Here is a 15089-nt window from a genome sequence, read left to right as displayed (position 1 = left end):
GTTGATAAACCTGATGGACAGGACCCCACACATACACACGCAATCACAAAATGACACACAACATGCAGAACTATACATCACAGGCCAAAAAGAGAAGAACGCACAAAAAACAGAATTGAACAAAAGTTAGTAGAAACTAGATCGCTTCCCTTATAATAAATAAATCTGTCTATACTTCAAGCGCCAAATCTGAAAGTCTGTTCTATTCTATTCTATTCTATTCTATTCTATTCTATTCTATTTCTTTATTTTCCCAGTCAATCTGAAATCAGTCTTTTTTTATTTACATATGTCATATATGTGGATTGATTGTCTATACATTTTATTTGTTATATATTTTAAAAACTTCTGACCATTACATCAAAGCTGGTTCGAATGAGAAAATAATACGGGAAAAAATTAGTGGAGAGTTTACTGGAGTCAGGGTTTTAGGGTTTGGCCATATTTGCATTTTGGCACACAGCTTGTAGAGTAAGTAAATCTTAAAATATCATTTGCTATGTTATTTTTCCACACATATCACTCGTTCTTTTCGGCAAATAAAGGAGTGTGCATGCATGCTCTTGTGTTTGTGTCTGTAAAACACCTGCCAGGTGTGTCATCCTGTAAATAATGCATACCACACCCAAAGATATGAATACTTGGATAATGCATTTGGGACTGTTGCTAATTACAGCAATATGTATACACGTCTACCATGGTCAAGATCTGTCCATAAACACATGAAAGTTAACTGACAGATGTTGCATTAGACAGCAACAGTCTCTTTTAAATGGTTTTCACAAAATTCAGACCATTCCACATATTGCAGAATGAAAGTACTGGTAAAATGCTCTTGTAAACTAGATTTGTCACCATAAAGTAAAGCCTGATCGCTTCAGAGAAGTCTTATTTTGCAATAAAAGAGTTGATTGTACTATGAAATCATACTGTATCGTTCAGAACTTAAAACGTCCTCCCCAGTCCAAAATGATCATTGAAACTGAGCTGCAGAAACAATTAGTTTCGAAATGTGACATTCACATATGAGCCCACATTTAGGATTAGGATTCCTAATGGATGATCAGAAATTTGCCCCAGCCAGTCACAGAGGAAGATAAGCAAATCTGAACACCGTTTGAGACATTGTTGAGATCTCTTCTAAAACTCTAGAGTAGACACATGTGAGATTACTGGGATCTTTCTCTCAGGAGTTAAATCTGAGAAGTAGGACAACTCTCCATTTGCTCTCCATTTAATTTTATTGCTGTCAAGGAGAAACATTTGAGACATTAAAGAGATCTCTACTGAGATTTTTCATACCGATGGGATGGCAGAATAACTCAGTAGTGTGTGTGGGTTCTGCAGATTTGTAATGGTGTTATCACGCTAATGTTATTAACAGTGGTTCTACTATCTGTTTCTTCAAAGCAACGCGGGTGTGCATAGCTAGCGGCGAGCAGTCACTAAGGCAGCTTTCGTCACTGTTGACGCTCCTAAATATGAATGGAGCAAAAATCAGACGTCAAATGGATGGAATGCGTTTGAAAATGAACAGACGATTCATTACACCGAAAACACACATAAGCACACACACAGAGACACACACAGTCATGCATGCATGATTTAGCCATTGGATCCGTGCATTGCTGCATTAGCATGCACAGAACTAGTGTTGAAGAAGCTAGTTTGAAACTGTTGCTTGCCACACTACAAGCTACCTACTCGTAATTTAAATGAATTAAACTACAGTCTAGCTACCCATTTTAAAAAGTAGTTTTCAAGCTACTAACAAAATACACCTAACTACATTAAAGCTATTTAATAGCACTTAAAGGGATAGTTCACCAAAAAAATGAAAATTCTCTCATTATTTACACATTTGAAGAAAAATAGAAAAGTATCTCAGCTCAGTAGGTCCTTAAAACACAAGTGGATGGATCAGATTTTTGAAGGTCCAGAAATCACAGACAATCAGCATAAACGTCATCCATACGACTCCAGCTGTTAAATCAATGTCTTCTAAAGCGGCACGGTCGTTTTTGGTGCGAAAAAGATCAATATTTAAGTACTTTTTTTAACTCTAAATCATGCTTCCAGTCAGAAGCGGTATGCGCGTGACATAATCGCATTGGCATTTGAAACACACGAGAACTGACACACGTGAGTCACAGCCGGAAGAGCAGCGCTGTTTACAAATGAGGAGGAATGCTGTACAGTAGCTTTTTTTTTTTTTTTTTTATATCTGTATCCATCTGTTTTTTTTATTCACAATCGTGCTTATTCTGGATGTCTCAACAGAGAGGAGAACGTGAGATTACGCCCGTATCATGGCAACGGTAATATGTTATACGAGAAACCACATGATCTCCACCCTCTTTCAAATTTTCTTAAAATGTGTTCTGGTGAAGAAAGTCTGGGATATCAGTGGATGAGTAAATAATGAGAGAATTTCATTTTGGGGTAAACCATCCATTTAATCTTTCTAAGTATATAACTGCTTTTATATTACAAGTTATAATTTAATCAAAGCTGCATTTGTCTGGCGCAGAAACAATGAGGGTGTTTTAATGAATAAACTTTATATTTAAAATAAGAGAGAAAATAAAAATAATTAAAAAAAAACTGATTAAATTTACACTTTGGGCTAGGTTATACTTTGTTCTTCCACTTGCTGTAAGCACCTTATACACTAACTGCAATTTTTGCTTTTTTTATTATTATTGTTTTCTTTTTAAATAAAATAGGATGTGTTGAAATTATTTTTTGTGGTAATCAAGTAAGTAGTAGTGTCGCTACTTTTAGCAAGTTACTCCCCAACACTGCATAGAGTAATGAATCTTTGCTGGTCCCAGAGTGAAAGCTTAGCATATGACAAAAATTATCTTTGAAGACATAAAGGATGACACAATCCTCTAATTATATTCACCTCCAGGTCATATTTTCTTTTCTTTGAGGGATCAACACAACAAAGGCCGACAAGAGAGTCGTGGGGTATCTTCACAACTCTAGAAAGGTTCCTAACATACACCCCATACAAATACACACACACACACACACACACACACACACAATGTCTCTTTCCTTCTGTCTTGTCTCTGTTCCCAGTTTATTTTCCTCTGCAGGACAAGCCCACCTTGTGTTTGAGAATTTTCTTGTTTATTCTTTCACCCTGTAGACACCATTAGCAGCTTTAAAGACTAATTTAATAAAGTCGCATAATAAGCCCACCTCACAGTCCATGATAAAAGTCTGAGAGATGTTGAGTAGGAGAGACAGACAGAGAGAGAGACAGAGACAGGGGAGGGAGGAGTGTTACGGGAATATTGTAGTGAATCATGTTTATTTTTCTGCCATTTTTAATAGTGAGGAAAATTCTGCAAATAGCCTAATTGAAGAAGCGAGATGTGCCCAGGCTTCCAGTAACACACGCACACACACACACACACACACACACACACACACCCACATGTTTTGTTTTATATCATTGTGGGGACTTTCCATAGACTTCTATGGATTTTATACAGATCTAATGATAATTTCTATCCCCAAACCCTACCCCTAAACCTAACCCTCACAGAAACCTTTTTGCATTTTTACATTTTCAAAAAAACATCGTTTTGTATGTTTAATAAGCCATTCCCTCATGGGGACCGCTGGCTGGACCCACAATGTAGGTGATCTCAGGTTTTACTATCCTTGGGGGACATTTGGTCCCCACAGTGGAGGTTAAACCTGTACACTTACACACACACACACACACACACACACAGAGAGCTGTTGGAAAAAGAGGGTTTATCTTTGTCAGAGGATAGTGCTTTAGCATTTGAAATGGGACATAATGTATAGGGCTGCAACAAATGCTTATTTTGATAATCGATTAATCTAATGATTATTAGAACGATTATTCTACTATTTGGCGATTATTGCAACGATTAATCATTAGCTCTTAACTGATTATTTAGCTTGTGCCCTGACTTAAAAGGTTGTATTAAACGTGCAGTGCTGCTCTCCTGTGTCATCATTAGAGATTAATGTGATCTCATGTTACGTTAAATGAGATCAAACGACTATTCGACAACGAAAATATTTGTCTACAATTTTTATTGTCGACGTTGTCGATAACGTCGACTAATCATTTCAGCCCTAATACTGTATCATGACGAATTTAATTTTACTTGATTTTTTTTATCTCTTTTAGATAAAAGAGTTCATTTGTAGTATGAAAACATTCTGCAACTTTAAGAACTCTAAACTTCCTCCCCAGTCCAAAAAGACCATTTATTAAAGCTAAGCTTCGAAAATAACTTGTACAAAAACTTTTGCATTCCCTCGCAATAGTTTGCATTCAGTCACAATAAGTTTTGCACACCCTTACAATAGTTTGAGTTCCCTTTCAATAGTTTGCGTACGTTCACAAGAAGCTTTGCATTCCTCTCACAATAGTTTGCATTCCCTCACAATAGTTGTGTTCCCTCAAAATTATTTTGAATTCCCTCGCAATAACTTTATCCATCCCTTATGGAAATAACCCTTGGTTTTTTTACAGTAACTTGTACAGTACAGTAACAGAACAGTAACAGTATTTGTAGTAAAACCATAGTAACCACAACATTTACCATAGTTTTATAACAGTAAATATATTTTAACCATGATATTTGTAATAAAACCATAATACAGAATAATAATACAGAAAACCAATATTAAAGTAATAACAATAATAGTCATTCTGTCAAAAAAATACAACAAGTTCAGCAGTTTTTCTATAGAAACGGCATGGTTAATTTGTGGTACCTACCAAAATAAAACATGCCCTTCAAAAAATACCTTAGTTTCACTGTTGTAAAACTGCAGTGACCATGGTAAAGTATTACTGTAGTAAAACCATGGTAAATTTTGTGATTACTGTGATTTTACTGCAAATACCATAGCTGAACTATGGTTACTTTAGTAACTTAATGTGAGAGAACACAAAACTATTGCACGGGAACACAAAGCTATTTCAGATATTAAATTCCCTCCCTTTCCTCGTAGGATCTCAGTTATAAAGACAAAGAAAACGTTAAGAATGTAAAAGGGGTCACTTTTGATTTCATGTTGATTTTAAAGGCCAAAACTTATTTCGTTTTTAAAAAATTAGAACCTAAACTCTGAAGCAACACTAGATTTGTTTCTCAAACAGCTAATATTTAGGTGAAAATAGCTAGGTGAATTTAGTTTGTGAGGTAGGGGAGTATAACCTATTATGCATGACAAACTTTTCATTTTTTTCACGCTCCTGCAAGCTGCAGTTGCATCAAAACCTGTCACTCACACACGTAGGTGTCCGCTCTTTAAAGGGTCTCTTCCTGCCCTTTAACACCTCTAGCAGTTCTCATCAGAGCACCTCAGCTCCTTTCTCTGTCATTTCGACAACGTCCTCCGTAATTTCCACTCCATCTTCCAGAAAAATCTCAAATAAACTCTTCAGAAAGACAGTCTCATCTGAGAGCAACACATTTAAAGAGCCAGGTGAAATTTCTCACATAAAAGCTCAGTTGCGTTTCAATTTCATTAGTTTGGCAAAGGAATGCACTTCTAAATCACGCTCTTTAACTCAAAGTACGCTCTCTCTATTGTCCTATAAACCCAAGGCATTAGATTTTAGGGAAGAATGCAACCAGCTGAGTGCAGAACAGGCACGTTAGATGTTTGCTTGATGACGTTTAACGCTTATGAAAGTCAAGTGCATGTCATATGATCTGGGTCAAAAGTGTTTCATGATTTGAGTTACAACTATATATGTAAGGGTGGGAATCTTTAGGAACCTCAATTCGATTTTATTTCAATTGAAGGAGTCACAATCAGATTCTAAAATTATTCTTTCTTGAAATATTCTTGATATAAACGTTAACATTAGGTAATGCATTGTGAACTAACATGAACTATATATATATATATATATATATATATATAGCCACTTACAAATGAGAACAATAGAAGCGATTCATCCAACAAAAGGGGCAACAATATAATAAGTGCTGTAATACAAGTCTCACATAGCTTAGAGCAGTACACAAGGAAAGTTTTTTTTTCTTTTTTTTTTTTTTAAAGAACATGAAGGTATGTTAGTGTGAATGGGTTAGGTGTTCATGAAAAAGATGTGTCTTTAGCTGTTTTTTGAAAGAGGCTAAAGACACAGCCACTCAGGTGGAATTAGGCAGGTCATTCCACCAGCAGGGAACAGTCAATGTATAGATCCAGGACATTGATTTTGTGTTCTATGAGATGGCACCACAAGGCGCCGTTCACCTGCAGAATGCAGGCATCTGGAGGGAACATAAGTCTGAAGTACTGAGTTTAGATAGTGGGGTGCAGAGCTAGTGGTTGTTCTGTAAGCAAGCATCAATACCTTGAACTTAACGCAAGCAACCATTGGCAGCCAGTGCAATTTCATTAAGAGAGGAGTGACATGCGCTCACTTGGACTCGTTGAAGACCAATCTCGTTGCCGCATTCTGGATCAACTGCAGAGGTTTGACAGTACATGCTGGAAGGCCTGCCAGAAGAACATTACAATAGTCCAGCCTGGATAGTACAAGAGCTTGGATGAGGAGTTGTGCAGCATGCTCCAATAGGAAGGGCCTGATCTTCCTAATGTTGGACAAGGCAAATCTGCACGATCGGGCAGGCCTTGTGATGTGGTCTGTGAAGTTCAACTGATCGTCAAACACAACTCCAAGATTTCTGGCTGTCCTGGATGGTGTAATCGTTGATGAGTCTAGCTGAATGGTGAAGTTTTGATGAATTGCTTGGCTCGCTGGAAGCATGAGCATCTCTGTCTTAGCAAGGTTGAGTTGGAGGTGTGATCTTTCATCCAACACGAAATGTCTGCTAGGCAGGCTGAGATCCGGGCCGCTACCGACAGATCATCAGGCTGGAATGAGTGGTAGAGTTGTGTGTCATCAGCATAGCAGTGGGAAAAACCATGTGGCTGAATGACGGATCCTAGTGATGACATGTATATGGAGAAGAGGAGCGGTCCAAGCACTGAACCCTGAGGCACCCTGATAGCTAGTTGGTGAGATTATATATATATATATATATATATATATATATATATATATATATATATACACACACACACTACCGGTCAAAAGTTTTGAAACACTTACTCATTCTTTATTATAATTTATTTTCACATTTTAGAATAATAGTAAAGTCATTAAAACTATGGAATAACATAAATGGAACTATGGGATGATTTTTAAACAGTATTGAAGGAGTTCCCATCTATGTTGGGCACTTATTGGCTGCTTTTCTTTATTATTTGGTCCAAGTCATCAATTTCAAAAACTTTTTTTTTTAATTAATTTTTAGATTTATAATGAAATAAATTAATATGGTGGCACAATTATATTTTTGTCTACAAAACTAATTTCAAACATTTAAGCATACGCCTTCAGATCAAAAGATTTTTAAGATCATGGGAAACATTTTAGTCAAGTGTTTCAAAACTTTTGACTGGTAGTGTATATATACAGTATATATATATATATATATATATATATATATATATATATATATATATAATATGAATATTAGTTCATGATACCCAATGCATTAACTAATGTTAACATATTGTATATTGTAGAACGTTATTGTAAAGTGTTACTAATGTAGGTCAACCAAACCCAACCAAACACCAAACAACACATTATGCAGGTGCATGCACACACGCACACAGTAGCACTGACAAGTGTGTACAAACACGCATGCGAACACGCATACATCTTCACATCGCACACATTAAAGTCACAAAAACCCACAACACACATGTACACTGTTACGCCCACTTTCCTGCTTTTTCTACACAAGGCCTGAACATGAAAAACAAAGAGGGCATAACAGCACAAACAGCGAGGACACAAAGCAGAGGTGACTGCCTCTGACTCGTATATTGTCTAATGGATCTGGGTGCTTTTGAAGGGTCTTTTCATCTCTCCTGTTCCAACTTGTCCTAAAGAAGTAGAAATGAAAGAAAGAGAGAATGAGTCAAGGATCACAGATAATAGAAGGCAATCTTTATTTATCACCGCACGTCAAGGGTTGATAAAATAGTTTTTACAACTTTCATGCAAACAGTAATAGTAGTGGCGCCGTTAGCTTAAAGGAACAATCCCTCAAGAAAAAACTTAAAGGGATAGTATGTTTTCAAATTAACATACGTTCTTAATTTTCTCACCCTCATATCTCATTTCGTATGGGAATCAAACCACCAACCCTTTGCGTAAACCGTCTTTAACAGGTTTGCTGATCTTAGCTGGTCTCCCAGCTTGGTTGGATCAAGCTGGAAGATCTTTGTTGGATTTAAAGGAGTTTTGGACACTTGGAGTTTAAGCCGACTAGCTAAACCAGCACATTTAGGCTGGGAGCATCTTAAACCAGCTAAGACCAGCAAACCATCTCAGGCTGGTTTAAACTGTTTTTTTATTTTTCTGCAGGAAACAACTGCACATGGTTGAATATGAGATAATATGAATATATGGGGTGCAAGAAAGTTAAAACATCTCAAGAACAGGGTGTAGTGTGCAAGTGATGTGTGTGAACTCACACGTCTTGATGTTGAATAGAGGCTCTGTTCAGTATACAGCACAGTACACTTCACTGGCACAAACCCACTTCCTGTCATGGGCTGATGGGATTGGCCATGCACTGGTCTGACATCATGACATCAAACTGAGGAAGACGGCCTGATAAGAGAAGAGAGAGAAAGAGGGCTATAGAAAAAGAAAGACAGGTGCGGTGATCTTAGCAGATGCAGAAAACGTCTTCTGCGTTCGTTACTACGGAAATACACTTTCATCTGAGGCCTCGGTTCCACACCTGAACGCTCTTTCCTTAAACACACACACACATGCACATACTCATTCCCGCCAACTGTCAGCTCCACCTGTGAAGGAAAAGACCGAAATGGTACTGGAGCTCATGCTGGTTCTCTCAGAACAAAGCTGTGTTTCTACTGAACCGAAAGCTGACATAACTGGGTTACTACATAACCTGCCCACTAAAATATTTGATGCATCACTGCATTTCTTTTTGGGTCCTTACGTAAAGTTTTGAGAACATATTTTAACATCCCCAAGTATTGATTCAGCATCTTTATGCTATCACAAGCTGGCTTTGATGCAACGGTCAGAAATTATTTAAATGTGTAACATAAAATTCATAGCAATGACTTCACACATTTGATATTTACGAATCAAATCATTTTATTTCACATGGACAAGAAAAATAAAGATGCTGGAGTAACTAAAATAGAAAGGTTGTCAACTGAATGAGCATTGCATAGAGAGCTTAAAGTTTTGAGAGCTTTGTTGAACAATTTCAGATAGCCGTACTCACTTTAAAGGGATAGCCTAGTTCATGTAGACATGCAAAAATTTGATCTCATGTCGTTCCAAAATGTATGACTTTCTTTCTTTCATGGAACTCGAAAGGAGATGTTAGATGTTAGTCTCACTCACCATTCACTGTTATAGCAACTTTTTTCCGTACAATGAATGGGAATGGTGATTGAGGCTGAAATTCTTCCTAAGATCTCCTTTTGTGTTCCACGGAAGAAAGAAAGTCATACAGGTTTGAAACTAAATGATAGGTACAATGTCAGCCTCAGTCACCATTTACTTTCAATGAATGTAAAAAAAAGATGCAATGACAGTGAATGGTGACTGAGATTGACATACTGCCTAACATCTGTTTGTGTTCATGAGGGTGAGTAATAAAGGTTCCAATTACAACCAAAAATGGGAGAAACATTTAAGTTCCACAAATAACTTTTTGTTCTCTCAATCTATTGAAAACCATCTGTTTGATCTTAGCAGTCCAGCCAGTCCGTGGCTAACAAACTGCAAATACTTTCTTATCTCTCAAACACACATTTTAAGACCCCTAAGTCTAAAACTTCCACTCCAGATCAATTTCACAATGTTATCAAGTGCCTATCGGCCCCATTTATAGACACCCGAACAAATATTTACAGTGTGCCCGCCAGGACAAGTCTGGTCTTCCACAGCGACCGTCGAGTTGCAGCCCTGCCCAAACGTGCACACACGCACTCTGACTGCTTTAAAAGACCCTGTGTTCTGTCCATCCAAAAGAGAACATATGTTTCTTTCTTTCCATCATTTGAGAAAGAGAGAGAGAATGAAGAGAGAGAGGAGAGGAAGGAAGCAGGGCGTATCTGTCAGTTGATCAGTAGTGTGAGCGAGCGTAAAGTGTGCTGAGAGGACCTCTGTGTGCACACTGCACACTCAGTACAGATTCAAACGAAAGAGTGTGTGGTAGAATGATCCAAACCCGTATGACTTTCTTTCTTCCGTGGAACACAAAAGGAGATATTTGCCTCAGTCACCATTTATTTATTTATTTGGCAAATTGATGGCACGAAAGTGAATGGTAACTGAGGCTAACCATCTGCCTAACATCTCCTTTTGTGTTCCACAGAAGGAAGTCATACAGGTTTGGAACAACATGAGGGTGAGTAAATGAAGACAAAAGTGTCCAGACCATTTCTCCATGACACTGTGTGCGTGTATGTGTGTGTATGAGAGAGATCCACTCTAATTAGTGTGTCTGTGTGTGTCTTGTGGTTATGATATCATTCTCACAAAATGTCAACATTCCTGTCTAAGTGCCCGCTTACCTATGAAATATTCATTCATCCATAATAATTCAGACAGGGTGAATGTACGCAGGGCAGGCACGGGGTTTGACCCTACAACCGTCCACACAAAGGAGAGTTACTGTCCACACTAGTGCCTGAACAGAAGACTTTAAAACTGCATTAAGAAAATACATATAATAATTAGTGATTGAGAATGAAAATTTCACATTTATGACTGCACATTATGTTGTGGGCTGCATAACTAGACATTTTAAAGCCAGGATAAAAAATGTAATGTCTAACATTTAATATAATGTTAATATTTAATTTAACCTTTTGGGTAACACTTTAGTTTATGGATCAGAAATTAGATAGTAATTAATGACTAATAATTGGACTTGTAAGGGACTAATTATGGACTTGTTTGGAATTATAAGGTATTTATTAGGCCTTTGTTCGGTTGATTTCTTTCCCTTGCCTAATAGCCTCTTTACATTTGTTTATTTTTTTCTAACAATTAACTTATTAGGTAAAAACAAAAGACACCAGTAGCTAGTAAGGTGCTAAGTACATCCTTTATAGGTTCTCATTACACTATGTGAATGTGCGACTTTTAAGTATAAAATAAATATAGAAGGCAGATACTTTTGTTGCTTAGTGTAAATAGCATCAAAAAGCATCCTCTTTGCACTAAGGGCAAATATTGTCAGATGCTATTTTAACCCCTAATTAAATACTACGATACAGTTTAGGGGCATCACTGCAGCATGTTAATGTGTTTATTTAGAGTCCCACAAACACCCTACACCAACCCCTACCCCTAAACCTAACACTAACCTTCCCTGCTATGTTGAAATACTATATGCATTCTACATGTAGTTCATATTTATAAGCCACACATTCACACAGAGTACTGAGAACCTACAGTATGAAGGATGAATTTTGCATCATACTAGCTACTCATATTTTTTGTTTTTAGCTAAGAAATTCATTGTTATGACAAAAGCAAATATAAAGGGACTATAAAGCAAGAATAAGAAATCAGCCAATAAAGGCTTAATAAATACTTTATAATGCCAAACAAGTCCATAGCTAGTCACTTACAAGTGTAATTATTAGTTATGAATTACTGTCTAATTTCTGATCCCTAAAATAAAGTGATACCACATTTGGTCTAAAGACTACAGCCTTTCTTTTTTTCTTTCTTTCTTTCTAAGACATCTCAGCTTCGTTTAAGTATCAACTTTATCTTAGATGTTTATCCTAAACAAATGAGAAAAGGTTTGACATAGAGTAAGAGTATAGAGCTATAAAATGAATGTGGATAGCATAACTCAAATAATTTGGTTTTGGGATGATTTTATGATAAATGTATGGTTTCATAGGACATTTGTTTGCAGACTTTGGTATCTTAAAAAACTGAAAAACTGAGCAGTTTGAGACAATGTTCAGATCTCTTCTGAAACTCTAGAACAGTAGTTCCCAAACTTTTTACATGGCGTACCCCTCCAAACATTCAACATCCTTTCGTGTACCCCCTCTCTAACGCATAGATAACATTCACACAAAGTATTTTGAAAATGTATATTTAACACAATTATCTTTGTAAAACAACTCCCTTATATTAAACATGTTATATTTGTACATGTTTTGTACATGTTATATTAATCATATACATATTGAATAAATGGCTTACTGACTGATATAGTTATGCTAGATATAACTGCATAACTTTAAAACTCCCCCCTCATCTGTACTCCCTCTGTACCCTCATGGGGTACACGTACCCCAGTTTGGGAAACACTGCTCTTGAAGACATGTGTGAGATTACTGGGTCGTTTTTCTCAGGAGAAACATCTGCAAAGCAGGAGACTTAAGCAAAATTCTTGATTTGATCAGTTTAATCTCATTGCTGTCTTGGAGAAACAACTGAGACATTTATGAGATCTAATTTTCTTCCCTGTGTGTGGCACTGTGTGCTTGTTTATCTCATTTTTCATAAACAATCAAAAAAGTAAAACAACGACTATTTCCCATTTAAACTGAATGAGAGAGGCAGAGACAGTGGCAACAAATGAAGGGAATGATAAACTGATAGAAATATTACCCCAGGGGTAAAAAAAAAAAAAACAGAGTTATGTATTGCCCTTGGGTGAATAAGAGGGTAAGAACACACAAAATCCATATCACAGCGTCTGTTATCCCTCTATATCTGAATAAAATATTCAAATCCAGCCATTACTCCACATTAAAAACCACAAAATGTTCACATGTTCCACATACACGTCACTGATAGTCACATTAAACTCAATCCATTAGAGTAGACCAGACTACACATATGATGATGATAATGATGGTGTGTGTGTGTGTGTGTGTGTGTAATAGCTATTAAAGTAAGATGGCAACTTATTGTCTGTGATAAACCCATCCACCCACACACACTCACTTACTCATAGTGAGGGTTTTCTTGGTGACTAATCCAAACACAACGAGTACAAAGCTCTGTCTGAAAGCAGTAAGCACTGTTCTGAAACCTAGTAAGCTACCTACCAAGACTGAATTTTATTTCAATAACGCTTTTACGATAGAGTGCAACAGTGCCCACCCATCTTGGTCCCGGAAGTATTATTCCCATTCAATTTTATTCAGATGGAATTTCATAAAAGCCTTCATGAAAAAATTAAAAGCCATGAATTAAACCAACCAGCTCCGAGGTGAATCACAACAATACAAACTTTGTTTTGAAGTGAAAAAGTATTTGAAAGTCGGACAAAAAGACAAACGTACAAGACTTTGTATTTAGCGTAACACAGACAGGGCATAAACTACAATCCCATGAAGCATTGCGAAAGACATAATCAAATTATAAAACTATTAGTGGAAAGTTGTTGATTATGAGTAAAGAAACAATATACTTTGATTTTACTTCAAAAAAAGTAGTTTCAGAGTGGAGTTCTTTACCAGGAATTCTGCTATTACACTAGATTTTTTTTTTTATGAAGTTGAAAAAACATGGACTGATGGCTTTAACAGAAGTCATGCACCTTTAATCAGGGGTGTAAAACGTACTCAGAAATTATATTTAAGTGAAAGTATGGATACTGAGTGGAAATTTTACTCAATTAAAAGTCCAATTATCTAGCTAAAAACATACTTGAGTGAGAGTAAAAAAGTATTCACATTAAAATGTAACTTTTTTCCTATCGTGAATGAAATCAAGAGAGGAGATTGTGTGAGAGAGGATGTTGTTAAATTCGATTGGTTTGTTAAGTCACCTTTTTTTCTGTCTCCGACGACTGTCATATTTCTCCCCCAGTGGGATTCGCAACCTGGTCATAGAATCATGTTACAATAAATACATGTTTGCAAAATTATTTTTATGTGGCCTGTTGTACATAACACAGCAATTTCCTGGTGGAATGAACACTAGAGATGCTAAAACAACAAAGACTTTTATCCCCTTTCACTTAAATCATGAGTAAAACGGCAGATTATCAGTTCATAGACACTTCCTTTCCCTCTGTTCCTCACACAATGCTATCTTATGACATAAACACTTTTACTATAGACCATGATGCATTTTAATGTTTGCATTACATAACCAACTAAATTTTCAAGCTTGTCTAAGTGATCAAATTGTACGGTAGCTCAACTGATAGAGCGTTGCACTTGTGATACAAAGGACTGGGGTACAAGTCCTGAAGAGCATGCGAGTCGACACGTGAGCTAAAAGTGTCCTAGAAGCACCATAAAATGACGCAATTGTGTTTTTCATATCACATTTGCTTTTTATTATATTATCGGTTAGGTTTAGGTTCAAGATTTAGGGTAGGGAGGTAGTTTTTTTTATTTAAATCTCGATAGATCTTTAACCTTAAATACCTCATCCGTTCGGGAGATTATTTCACTCACTTTTAGCGCCACACAGTGGACATTTCACTTCGGAACTGCTCTGAGACGTGTAGTGAACCACATAATTTTATTTTGCAAAAATGTTGCCACAGTCATGCAGTGTTCATTGCATGGCAGAAGCCACTCACGAATTGTGATGTCAGAACACCCAACCCCTTGAGACATAGAGAAAGATCAAAAAAATTCAAATGAAGCTTTTAAGAAAGTTAATAATGCTGTTTCTTTTGGGAATTGTTTTTTGAGGTTTGTTACCAAACCTTGCTGTTGAGCAGATGGATGAATTCAATAAAATTCATCATTAATATTTACTCAGATATGTACAGTCACATACAGTCTAGTCGCACAGATATTTGAACGTATCCGAAGCTCAAATCAGATCCGAAATTCCGCATCAGATGGTCGGAACTCCACACAGCCGCCGTGCGACCCTCCATTTGAAATGACTGACCTCTGGTTTGTCATTTGTCGGATGCAGTGACAAGTCGGCTTCAGTCCAGTAAAAAGAAAGAAAATTATCTGCAAAAATGTAATGAGTACTTTTCAAGTTTAAATAA

At 36.7% G+C, this 15089-nt stretch overlaps 1 protein-coding gene and 1 long non-coding RNA gene across 6 annotated transcripts in view; one reads left to right on the top strand and one right to left on the bottom strand.

Annotated features, from left to right (window-relative positions):
• The window catches only part of LOC127413540 (runt-related transcription factor 3-like), a 74579-nt gene that overhangs the window by 38387 nt on the left and 21103 nt on the right, over nucleotides 1-15089 (top strand). The window lies entirely within an intron of this gene.
• On the bottom strand, nucleotides 7524-10138 carry LOC127413571 (uncharacterized). Its single transcript, XR_007892609.1, has 3 exons — nucleotides 9998-10138; nucleotides 8572-8710; nucleotides 7524-7977 (listed from the first exon to the last, which is right to left on the bottom strand). It is a non-coding gene; the product is annotated as an uncharacterized LOC127413571 (long non-coding RNA).

Source organism: Myxocyprinus asiaticus, chromosome 23 (assembly GCF_019703515.2).
Source record: "Myxocyprinus asiaticus isolate MX2 ecotype Aquarium Trade chromosome 23, UBuf_Myxa_2, whole genome shotgun sequence".
Classification (NCBI taxonomy): Eukaryota; Metazoa; Chordata; class Actinopteri; order Cypriniformes; family Catostomidae; genus Myxocyprinus; species Myxocyprinus asiaticus.
This window is presented reverse-complemented; position numbering and strand designations above follow the sequence as displayed.